Source organism: Haemaphysalis longicornis, unplaced genomic scaffold (assembly GCF_048455015.1).
Source record: "Haemaphysalis longicornis isolate Haplotype H1 unplaced genomic scaffold, Haemaphysalis longicornis Haplotype H1 scaffold_1, whole genome shotgun sequence".
Lineage (NCBI taxonomy): Eukaryota > Metazoa > Arthropoda > Arachnida > Ixodida > Ixodidae > Haemaphysalis > Haemaphysalis longicornis.
This window is the reverse complement of record NW_027526203.1, coordinates 51859478-51871721: the sequence shown is the minus strand read 5'-3', so window position 1 is coordinate 51871721 and position 12244 is coordinate 51859478. Positions and strand designations below refer to the sequence as shown.

Genomic DNA, 12244 nt, shown 5'->3' with positions numbered 1-12244 from the left:
CAATGTCTACGTGGGAAGAGAAGGCGCGCGGCGGCGTGCTGCGGATGCTGAGCGCAAGCGCCGCAAGCGAGCCGCCGACGCCGAACTTCGCCAGCGAGAAGCCGCAGCCATTCGTGAATGTCGGGCGGCGATGCGGGAGGGAAAACAAGCACAAAAAGAACAGAACTCCTGCTGGCGCAGTTTCAGGCCGGGGGCGCGCGAGCACTGCGAAGGCGGGAAATTTGAAATGCGTCGGGTGGTAGCAGTGAGCGGATAACGGCGCTACAGCCCATTATGGCGAATCAGTGCTCTGCATTTCCAACAGTTTTCACGTACAGTGGAACGGCTGTAACTTTTTTTCTTAATAAGGCTCTGTTTTGTCGAGCCAGTAGTATTAATTCTGTGGTTTTGTCATTTTCGCACCGGGTTTTCACTGGGAATGGAAATTTTTTAATGATATTTTTATGTTTTGATACACGTTAGTTGTGGTAATGTATCTCACATTATAATTTTAAAATAGCAAGAACATTAAGTTTACTTGTTTTTTTTTTTTTGGGGGGGGGGGGGTTCTTTTATATTGTGCTTCCAAAACTATTCGCAGTAACGCACTCTGCGCCGAGCGGGGGAACAGCCGGTTGCGGTGATGAGGCGCAAGGGCAACTTCCGGTGCCGTTCTTAAGTTGTAACCGAGTATAGTCAAGATGTCCGGGCACTGTTAACATTAGCACTGTCACTGCAAACAAGGACCCGGAAGCGAACTCTCTAACCAGAACTAACGTATCTACATTGTGGGTTTGTACTTACGTATCAATGTTCCGACGGCCGCTTGCCGGCACTCGTCCTCCCACTTGCTTATTAGAATGAAGCTCATCTGTCTCAGCATGAACTAATGGAGCGAATTTAATTTATAACAAGCTAGTTTTAATCAATAGGTTCATCGAGAACACGCAGTTCACTTTCAGGACTCCAGTAGGTGCACTCGTGAAACCCAGGTTCTGAAAACATTTTTGTTTGGCCTTCTCAACAAATTTACATGCAGCCCGGTTCCCATGCGCTGGGGGATGCAGACCTGCTGCTGAAATGTGTCCACACCATGGGGCAAGAAAACGTTGTGCAAAAAAGCCACCACAGACTTTTCTCAGGACACTTCGAGCCCTCAATGTTTTGAAGTGGTATGCAACAGTGTAGACTACGTGAGGGCGCAGTGTCATCCCTGTAAACAAAGCACAGATGTGCATGCGTACACGCTCACTTTATTAATGCATACAAGCAGGCACACAAGGAGACATACAACCAAGATTGAAATGCATTAATACAACATTAGAAATACACAGCTGCATGGCGTTGTCAAGATCATACAGGTCGTATATAGACAAAAAATTGGCCGCGTATGTGCTCCGTTTTTTGCAAACGTCGACTTTCATCGACAGCCATTTATATTCCACCCTTCACTTTCCCGCTCACCTCTCATGCTGTTACTCTACAGTCGCGCTCCTCCCAAGGTAAACACGCTAGAGGTTTGCCAAGTCAATCTAAATTTACCCCGTCCCACTGCATCAGGCCGGATGCTTCGATGCCAGCGCTGCCGTACGGCGGACACGCGCGTCAGTCGAGGCGCCCTACTTCAACGTTTATAGAACCACGTTGCCCTTCTCCACGTGCGTTCCAAGAGTTACGTGGAACCTGTCTAGAGGAACCTGTTGTAACTTTTGCCGTTTGATTTTTTAAAATGCCACCAGAAGCTCTAGTGGCGCGGGCGACCGCATGCGATGGAGTGATTTTTTTTTTGCAGAGGATGTAGAATTTGCTATCGCAAAAATGAACCATTCATGAGGTTTTTATATAGGAACACTGGAAATATCACTTATGTATTCATTTTTTGCCTCATATTTGCGTAATGTATTGTTCTTGTTCAACAAGGTTGACAAGTATGAACATTGCCACCGGAGTTAGACGTTTAGTTTGGGCTGTGGGTATATAAACCTATTGTGCAGCTTCCGTTTCACTTTGACCGGCTGGCTGAATCGAGTCACCGACAGACATACAGACAGACCAAAATTTTTGCGTTTAAGAAGCCCAAGAAAGAATATCGTCTTTAAAATGAAGAAGGCAATTGTAAACAGTAGAATCAAACTACGGTTATAGATCTGAAGGAATGCATAAAATCCCAAGCTGCACATCATGTTCAATTTTTTTAACTTCTGACTGTTTTCATCTAGATGCACCAATGTAAGTCTGATAATGCCTTGCCCTGTCCAAGGACGTTAGAAACTGCCTCGTAAACTTCTACAAGTCAATCCACTTGTAGATGTCATGTGGTGCAACTAATAACAGTTTTTTTCGTGTCTCGCTTCAATAGCTGTTTCACCCTTGCTCCAGGAGTATATTTCGTAGCGAAAGCTACACTACGCTGTGCCGGGCGCTCTTCGCGGGGTGACCAGTTTTGACCTCGAGAGATAGAGGTAAAACCACACCTCCTTACGCAAGCGCCCGGCACGGAGCCGCGGTCCGATGGCAGGGAGAGATAGGCGGCAGAGTAGCGATAGGCTTATTCTTGGATGAAAGCAGTGCGAACTTAAACAAATACAAAGGAAGTGAAACGCAAGGACAGCCGCTGGTCTACAAACTAAATTTTGATATCCAGAAGGGGGAATACAAACACTTAAAACAAAACAATAAAAGCACCGCGCATGAGCAAAACAAGTTTACAAAAGCCACGGTGATAAGGCAACTAGATAGACACCGGCTACAGTCAAGGCCCACCCAGATAAGCAATCTCTTCGGGATGAAGACACGCGCTTGCTTGGCTGACACACTTGTCTACTCTTTCTTCTCTGTGGAACGCTTCCGTAACTTCGCGAGGCGTTGGTTCACGGGGCCTTCATAAAATGTCATTGGCCGGAGAATTAGGTTTACATCCCCACTCAGAACAATGTTAAGAAAGACGGGATGATTGGGAGCCCTGTAATGACAATTCATGCTCTGTCAACCGCACATTGATACAACTTGTGTTCCACTTTCTTCATCTTTGTTTAAGTTCGAGCTGGTTTCATCCAAGAATGTCTTCCCAACTAGCCCAGCTGGCAACCCCTCTGCCGAGAGATAGGCGAGGAGGGAACGGAGACGTACGCGGGACCCGTTCTGCCGCCTGGCGGAGCGCCCGGCACGGAGCAGCGGCCCGATGGCGGGGAGAGATATGCGAGCAGAGAACGGAGGCATGCGCGGAACCCGTGTTGCCAACTGGTGAAGGAAGGCGAGGAGGCAGCCGCCGCGGCGATGAGCCCGCGCCGCAAAGGAAAGCCAAGAGCCCACGTGCAGCGCAGAGCCATGTGCGATGGAGTAAGGGAACATCCAGCTGTGGTCGCTCGTGCAGCGGCGAGGCTTAAAACAAGCAGTGAGGCGAAAAAAGACGATGATATAAACAGTGTATTCATTGAAAACATGTCTGTATATCATTGCGAAACCACACCTCGACAATGGGCCTAGCCAGGGCAGTGAAGCGTTCGCTATCAACTAGGCGTAACCAAAGCTAGGCCACAGCAGTTTGTTTCTTTCAACATGTTTCTGATAATGCGGTGAAGCATTTTCTCAATGTGCAAGATTGTGAAAGTGCACAGATCACAAGTTCGAACTTCTTTTGGAATTAACAGTCCGTACAAATTAGTGCTACATTTGGAGCACATGAACTACTCGTACATAAAAGCGTTTAGCCAATAGTGTAAACATGGTTCTTACACATGGTTACAATCACAAGTGCATCCACCCACCGCTCTTTACAGCCCATGTTGCAATCAATTCGAAGGCCTGCCACCACCACCACCCCCTTTTAATACTGCTAATCAGGTCCCGCTAACCCTGAAGTTCATGGTTCTTGCAGCACTCGTCAAGCAAAGGTCGGCAAAACACGTGGGAAGGTTGGGACAAGGGCAGCATATCTAACAGACGCAGCATGCTTTGATGCAGGCAGTGCACAGAGAGCAGGACAATCCACGAAGACCACGGTATCAACCGCAGCATAAAGTTGCGTCATGGAGTAGTATGTAGCATGACCAAAGGAGTCATGACCTCAGTTACAGCTGTGCACGACGGCCTGAAGAGCAATTAAAGCATATAACATGGAGCTTGAAAACCACCTGAAAAAAATAAGTTGCTGGGGTAGAGAGCAAGGCTGTACAAAGGAGAAATCGGTCTTTGGGGCTGTCATTGCCGACATGACGGAGCAACCCTTGCTGTCAGAGGAAGCAGAGGTGAAATTGGAAAAATTCGGAGATCTCCCACAGGAAATTCTTCAAAGCGGGAGCAAGAATGCTGCGAAGCAACCACGCACGAGGCAGAAGGTACAGTGAGGACGTAAAGTTTGCCTCGGTCTGTTATTGTTCTCGTCGTGCGTATGAATACCTATGCACGCTATTTGTCATGCCCAGTGTGAGAACCATCACATCAGTCAGCGGATCCAGATTGCGGTGGCTGGGCAGGCTTCAGCGCTGAATTGCTGGAACCCTTGAAGGAGGTGCACAAAAACGACTTCCCCCCTGACCACCTTTGCTCAATCCTGCTCAACGGGATGAACATAAGAAAATTCTGCGACTTGGATGCATAAACTGTGTGACTCATCTGATTACATCCTTGGAAAGAGCCGCCAGCCGGGTGACTCAGATGACGTGCCGCTTGCGTCAGACACTCGTATTCATGGTTTTAGACTTGCGCACCCTGAAAAATATCCTTAGAATGCTTGTCTCTGGGTAGATTCTCAAAACACCTGCTGCTTGAAGGGATTCACTATGGGTACAAGTGCAGAATCACTTGTAGTGCAGGCTGTCGTGAGTGGCTGCCTTGGGGCCGGCGGGGTGATGGTCAAGCCTATGGGTGGCCGAGTGCATGAGCGGTCTTTTGACGACCACCTTCTCAACCGGGTGTTTGCCAGCAGGTCATTTTCATCGGTCTCCCAGGTGGCGGGGGTAGGGGGAGAGGCTGCTGCTGACATTCTTGCCCGGAGCGCTGCTCGGTTTTATCTCACCCCTGATAACGCTAGTTTCCCCGTACCGTGCCCGCGCCGCCGGCCTGGTAGGCGACTGGCTACGCTGGCTACACCCGAGGAAGCCCGCCAGTTCATGCGTGTATCACGTTCTCTGTTCTTGGAGCTGGTGGCCTCATCGCCAGAGAAATTCAAGCATTGAACGACGTTTCTCTGGTATTTCTCGACACAGTCGCCACTGCTCATCGTTCTTAATAACACTAAAAAATATCACACGTCAGCTCGTATCAACCTAGGTGTGGCACGATGGAAGTTTTGCGTGACGTCGATTCCCGCCTATGCGTGGGACCCGCCAATTTTTTCCCTCTTTGTATTTCAGAAGGGGGAGGGGTATTTCCTGTTCTGTTAGCCATTTGTGGATAAATGATACAGTTGCTGGGGGGTGCGGAGCTGCGCGTTTCACGCGGCGCTCCTATCCTCTATAGGATCCACCCCTCCCGCTTTACACCTGCGTATCTACCGACTTGCGATTTACCGATCGACTGCCCATTACTGAGGCCAGCGTGAAAAGTATACTACTGGGTGAGAGCGGTAGTGAGCTACCTTGAAGTAAACTTGGAGGCCACATAAACACGCGAAATATGGCAAGTAAATATGATGATGATGGTTGGATGTTTATGGCGCAAGGCCAACTAGGGCAAAGAGCGCCAAAACAATAGTCATATGAGGGTGAGACCTTAACCACTATGTAAAGTCAGTAAAAACAAAAGTAAAATCCGATAACGGCAATGGGCATGGCTGGTGTATAGGGCCAGATTTCATTATGCATGATAGGAAATGAGGTTTAAAAACTTGACTTCTGACAAATACTCAAGCACACGTTTCACTGAAACAATGGCATCGTCACCTAGAAAAAACAATGGATGTAGGGGAATATGTTGTCTGTAGAGTTCTCTGAAGTGTTTGTGTCGTGTTGTGTGAAGTGCCTTGCATGTTATTAGTATGTGCACTACGGATAGGGCCTCTCCGCACCTGCTGCACTGGGGTCTAGGAGATCCCGTCAGCAGATACGAGTGAGTTGCATGCGTGTGCCCTATCCGTAGCCTACCCAAGGCGACTTCCGAGTGTCTGTTGTGTGAGTCAGATATGTACCGTCCCAAGTGTGGCTTTATTACATGTAGTTTGTTGTCTGTCTGTTCGTCCCAGTGTGTTTGCCATGTTCTTCGCAGGTGTTGTCTTATGTGTGGCTTGAGATCTGTGTAGGGTACTGTTGCTATGTCCGGTGTATTTGTATGTGCAGCAGCAGCGGCCATCTGATCAGCGGTCTCATTTCCCGCAATCCCAGAGTGGCCTGGAACCCAACACATGATCACCTCGAGATTTAATGCATACGCGGACATAATGGTTTTATACACTACATTAAGAACATGGTTTTTAGAAGACTTGTTGGATGACAATGCATGTACAACACTCAGTGAATCTGTGAAAATGATAGACTTGGGTATTTCATGTTGCACTATGTGATTTAAAACAAGCAAAACGCCATGGGCTTCTGCCGTAAAAATGCTGGTCTTCGAGTTCAAGGTCTTAGAGACTCTAAAATCGGGTCCGTGCGCCGCACAGGACACAGTAAGGGCAGTTTTTGATGCGTCACTGTAAAACTCTGCACATTCATACTTGAACTGCAGGGACAAGAAGTGCTGCAAAATAGCAGTTTGTGGTACCCTGGTTTTATCAATTTTCACGAAGGACAAGTCACAACACACAGGTTGAAGCTCCCAGGGTGGTAAGACGTCAGTAAAAGAAGATGTGTGAATGTCTAAAAAGGAGATGTCGAAATTTGAAGCTTCCTGTCTCACTCTAAGTGAGAACGGCAAAGGAACAGACGGGCGATTTACAAACAGTGGCGATGTGGATGTATCATTAAAAACACGTTTAAAAGGATGGTCCTTCAAAGATGAAATTTTAAAAGCGTAGAGAAAGTCCACATACGTTCGTTGGTACTCAAGGCACCACTTATGACATTCAACATATAGACTCTGGGCCGGGCTAGTGCGGAACGCACCCGACGCAAGGCGCAGACCCAAGTGGAGTACTGGGTCAAGCATTTTTAGTGCGGTTTTTGATGCCGACCCATACACGACGCTGCCGTAGTCTAACCGGGACCCGACTAAGGCGGTAAAGACCCGGAGAAGTAGCTCCTTGTCTGCACCATAGGATTGGTGGGAGAGCACCTTGAGAATGTTTAGTGTTTTTAGGCATTTATGTTTAAGTGCTTTGACGTGAGGTATGAACGTGAGCTTGTTATCAAATATGACACCTAAAAACTTGTGCTCCCTTTTAACAGGAATAGACGCACGGCCAAGAGAAATCTCAGGGTCCGCACTAAGCCCGCGCTTGCGGGAGAACAGAACACAAGTACTTTTGCCCGGGTTCAGTTTAAAACCGTTAAGGTCCGCCCATCCAGCAAGCTTCTTAACACCGAGCTGTACTTGGCGTTCGCAAATGGACAGGTTACAGGATTTAAAAGATATTTGAACATCGTCTACATAAATGGAACAGGAAATGGTTGGTGGCAATGCCTTTCGGAGGGAGTTCATCTTAACCATAAACAATGTGCAGCTTAAAACTCCACCTTGCGGCACACCATTTTCCTGCACATGTATCCCGGACAGGGATGACCCAACCTTAACACGAAATGTCCTCGTGGACATGTAGCTAGAAATGGTATTTAACATGTTACCTGACACACCAAAGGACTTCAGGTCGCTAAGGATGCCGTATCGCCAGGCTGTGTCGTAAGCCTTTTCAAGATCAAAGAATACCGTAAGGCAGAACTGCTTATGAGCAAATGCATCTTTTATGAAGGATTCCAACGCAACAAGATGATCGTTGGTGGATCGCCCCACCCTAAAGCCTGCCTGGCAGCTCTCGAGAAGACCGTTGTACTCAAGGAAGTACACGAGCCTGCGATTTATCATCTTCTCGAGCAGCTTGCACAGGCAGCTTGTCAGGGCGATGGGACGATAACTGGCGGGAAAGGAAGGGTCCTTCCCTTCCTTCAGGAACGCCACTACTATGGCCTCCCTCCAAGAGTGTGGAATCTGCCCCGAAAGCCATATTTTATTGTATAGGTGTAGGAGTGTTTCAAGAGTGTCTGGGTGTAGGTGTTGTATCATGGTGTATGTAATCTTATCTGCCCCTGGAGCTGAAGGTTTACATGTGCTCAGGGCAACCCTCAACTCATAGAGTGTAAATTCAGAATTGTAACCAGATTTTGACCTGTTAGTGTCATGTAGGGACTTCTTTTCACAAGTATTTTTATGTTTTAGGAAAGTGTTTGTGTAGTGTGCAGAGCTGGAAACATGTTGGAAGTGTTGTGCAAGTGTGTTAGCCTGGTCTTCTAGTGTGTCCCCTCTTGTACTGACCAGGGGCAGGCTGTGTGTCTGTCCTCCTTTAAGGTTACGTATTCGTGTCCAGACTTTGTGAGTGTCGGTGTATGAGTTGATGGAAGTGAGGAAGGTGCGCCAACTCTCCCTTTTCGCCTCACGACGCACACGCTTCCCAAGAGCCTTTGCCCGTTTAAAGGAAATGAGATTATCTGGCGTGGGGTACCGGCGAAGGACACCCCACGCCTTGTTCTGGGCCTCTCGCGCCCGCCTGCAGTCCTCGTTCCACCAGGGCCTCCTTGGGTTGCGGGACGCACTGGAGGCCTGGGGCATGGACTTTTCGGCGGCGTCGACTATGTGCGCCGTGACGAGTTGGGCTGCTTCCTCAACGTGTAGGTGTTTTATGGTTGTGTGGTGTAGTTTAGATGTTTCTGTGAATGTACTCCAGTTTGCTTTTGATTCATTAAACCTGTTATGGGAAGATGGACTGCATGGGCCTTTACCTATGTATGTTAGGGATGTGGGGAAGTGGTCACTACCATATGGGTCCGTGCCCACGCCCCACTCAAGACATGGAAAGAGAATTGCAGAACCAATAGCCAAGTCAAGATGTGAGTATGTATTGTGTCCTAAGTTATGGTATGTGGGCTGTTTTTTGTTGAAAAGGCATGCTCCTGAAGATGTAAGGAATTTCTCTATCAGGCGACCTCGGGCATCCGTTCTAGAGGAGCCCCAAAGAGAGTTGTGCGCATTAAGGTCGCCTGTTAGGATGTATGGTTCGGGCAGCTGGTCGACCAGCGCCTCGAAATCAGAGCTCGAAAGTGCATGATCAGGAGGAATGTAAATAGAGCACACCGTTACCAACCTATTAAATATTATTGTTCGAATTGCTACAGCCTCGAGGACAGTGTTCAGAGTGACAGGGTGGCAGGCTAAGGATTTCCGGGCGACAATTGCCACACCTCCTGAAGAGTGTGTGCAGCCAACCCTGTCCTTTCTGAATACCATGTACCTATTTAAGAAATTTGTCTGTTTGGAATTGAGGTGAGTCTCTTGGAGACACATGAGACTTGGCTGATTGGCATGCAGGATATCATACACATCATCAAGATTTTTAAGGAGGCCTCTGCAGTTCCATTGAATGATGTTTTCTGTTCCCATTATTTAGGTTTAAGAATGAATGGAGTGTGTGTACGTGTTCATGTGTCGTCTTTCGGGGCTGTTACTCTGGGGTTAGGCTTTTTAGGCCTGTCTGTAGGCTTGGAAGTCGGTGGCCGCTCCTTGCGCTGCGTTGCAGGCAGGAACGGCCCGACATCCATATCGTCGTCGGATGTCCGAGGGGTGCCCGACGGACCGGGCCCCCCGGACTTGCCCCCCCCTCGGGAGCCCTTCGTTTGAGCCGCCACCGCCGAGGGCGTCCGGGGCACCAGAGGTGTCACCGGCGGTGCGGTGGCGGTGGGAACCGGTGCGGGGCCCGTGGTGTCCATCACCTCTGTACCCTCCAACGCACTGGAGGGCGGGGAGGCAGAGGCGGGAGCGGCACCGGTCCCTACAGAAGAGGTTGTCACCACAACCGCTGCTGCCTCAGCAAGCGGGGTGGGAACGGATTGGGCTGCCAGAGGCAACCCAGGGGGGGGCGGAGGAGGGACCAGGTCAGACTCGCTGAACTGGGTCCCTGTGGACACCAGACGCCGCTCCGCCCCCCGGCGAGCCGCGTCGGCGTACCTCCCCAGGGGGAAAGAGGCGAACCTCTTTCGCGCCTCTGGGAAGGTGATGTTCTCAGTTACCTTCACATTAATAATCGCCTTCTCCTGCTTAAACTTCTCGCACGTTCGAGAGTAGGCGGCATGGGGTCCCTGGCAGTTGGCGCAGGTGAGGGTTGATGATGGACAATTATCAGATGGATGATCATGCTGAGCGCACTTTGCGCAGGTCAGACGACCACGGCAGGAGTTGGTTCCGTGCCCGAACCGCTGGCACTTAAAGCAGCGGCGCGGGTTTGGAATGTAAGGACGAATGGAGCATCGGATGAACCCTGCGTTGATATGGTCAGGAAGTGAGGAGCAGTTGAAGGTCAAGATGATATGTTTCGTGGGGATTACCTTATCATCTCTACGCATCGTGATGCGGCGCACGGCTGTGACACCCTGATCCTTTAGACCTTCAAGAATATCGGCATCTGTCTCGTTAAGAAGATCTGCCTCAGAGATCACACCCTGCGAGCTATTCAGGCTGCGGTGGGGTGTGACCCTGATGTCCAAATCGACCATTTTCGTCTGACCAAGAAGTGTGGTTGCCTGCTGTTGGTTTTTTACTTCAACAAGGACTTCACCTGTGCGTTGTTTTTTGGCGTTATAGGTTTTCCCAATGATTCCATCAAGGTATTTTGTAATCAAAAATACTGATTGTGAAGCAAGAGGGCGGGCTGTGTCAAGGGATTCGATAACAAGGAAACGAGAGTATTTGTCTGGCTTTGGGAAGCTCATGCTTGGAAGTTGAGGGAAAGATACTTCGGTGCGGCCCCTTTTCAGGGACCGATCACGTTTGGGGGGGGGTTTTGAATTTTCCATACAGCATAGAAAAAAGCAGGGGACGGGGGTACTTTCTTCTCAAACCTTACCCTGATAGCCTGAGAGGTCCCGGAGCTCCCTGCCTGGTAAACAGACAGGGAGCCCATCCGCCGGAGCTTGACCTGGGCTCCGACGGCCACCGTTTGAGGCTTCTACCCTTCACCTTTAAACACATCACCACGGTAGGTTACAGTTTATGTTGGGGGCTCGGGGTCCGCGGTGTCGCCAACACCGTCACCATGAATACTCAAGGTGCCCCGTGCGGGGATGGCAAGTAAATACGCAGTGTGTCTTGAGCAGAACGACGCCGTACAACCTTTATAGGTTATACCTGCACGCTTCAGAATCGTGGGTGCGCTTTCTCCTCCCTACTGTATTTGCGATTCCACATTTTTGTTTCAAAAACAGGAATTTTTTGGTCCTCTCCCAGAGGTCGAACGCGATTGCACACTACATTATATAAATGAATAAATACACACTCGCCACATGAACATTTATTTCCCAATGCTGGGTACAAATTAATCCCCAGGAGGAAGCCGTGTCCGGGGCAATGGCTGAAATACACAGTGGTGTAGCACAAATTAAAGAAATGGCACAACACCACCCGCCGCCAAAAGAAGTCCCGCGCGGCAGCGCTGCCGCTGGACACCCAGTCCCAAGGGCTCTATTCCCCATGCGTAAAACACTCGCCAAGGATGAACGCCGCGTCCAACTCGTCGGAAGCCGTAATGTGCCGGAGCTGCAGGGGAGCACCAGTCAGCCTTTCAACGTGGGCATCTAAACTGTTCGTCGGCTGGGGAGTGTGCAGACTGTGACCTCCGCGGGACGGTAGCTGAGGAAGGACGAGAGAGCCTTGGTGGTGGAGAAGCAACTGGGTCAGGTGCAGGTTCCCGCCGCGGGTGTGGATGCGAGTCTCACGCAGCTCTGTGGCAAGCACGTGGACTAATGAAGGCTGCGGTGCTAGCATTTACGTCCCCCTCCCGCACGGACCATCCACAAGGCTCGCTGTTGTGGGTCGCGTTCAGCTGCAACAGAAGAAAAAAAAAACGTGTTCGTAACCTCATGACGCCTTACTTTGGACGTGAGCCTTGTGTAAATAGTAATTGATTATTAAGTGATTGGAAAGCTAGGAGGCTGCTTGGAGCAGCAGGATATCTTTATGGAGGTTAGTTCTCGACGCATTGGGTCATTGCAGAATCGTGACGCTCTTATTGTTTGGTCAATACGTGCCACTGCACCTCCCTAATGAAACAGTCAGCAATTCGTCCAGAGATAAATGACCTAACTGCCAGCAAGTTTGGCCACGCCTCTGCCATCCTTCACAACGGAGC

At 49.6% G+C, this 12244-nt stretch overlaps 1 long non-coding RNA gene across 1 annotated transcript in view; it reads right to left on the bottom strand.

Moving 5' to 3' along the window:
* Positions 1-11398: 11398 nt before the first annotated feature.
* Positions 11399-12244, bottom strand: part of LOC144164107 (uncharacterized) — a 189152-nt gene continuing 188306 nt past the window's right edge. The window contains exon 3 of the long non-coding RNA XR_013321057.1: positions 11399-11938. This is a non-coding gene — a long non-coding RNA (uncharacterized LOC144164107). The remainder of the gene's footprint in view (positions 11939-12244) is intronic.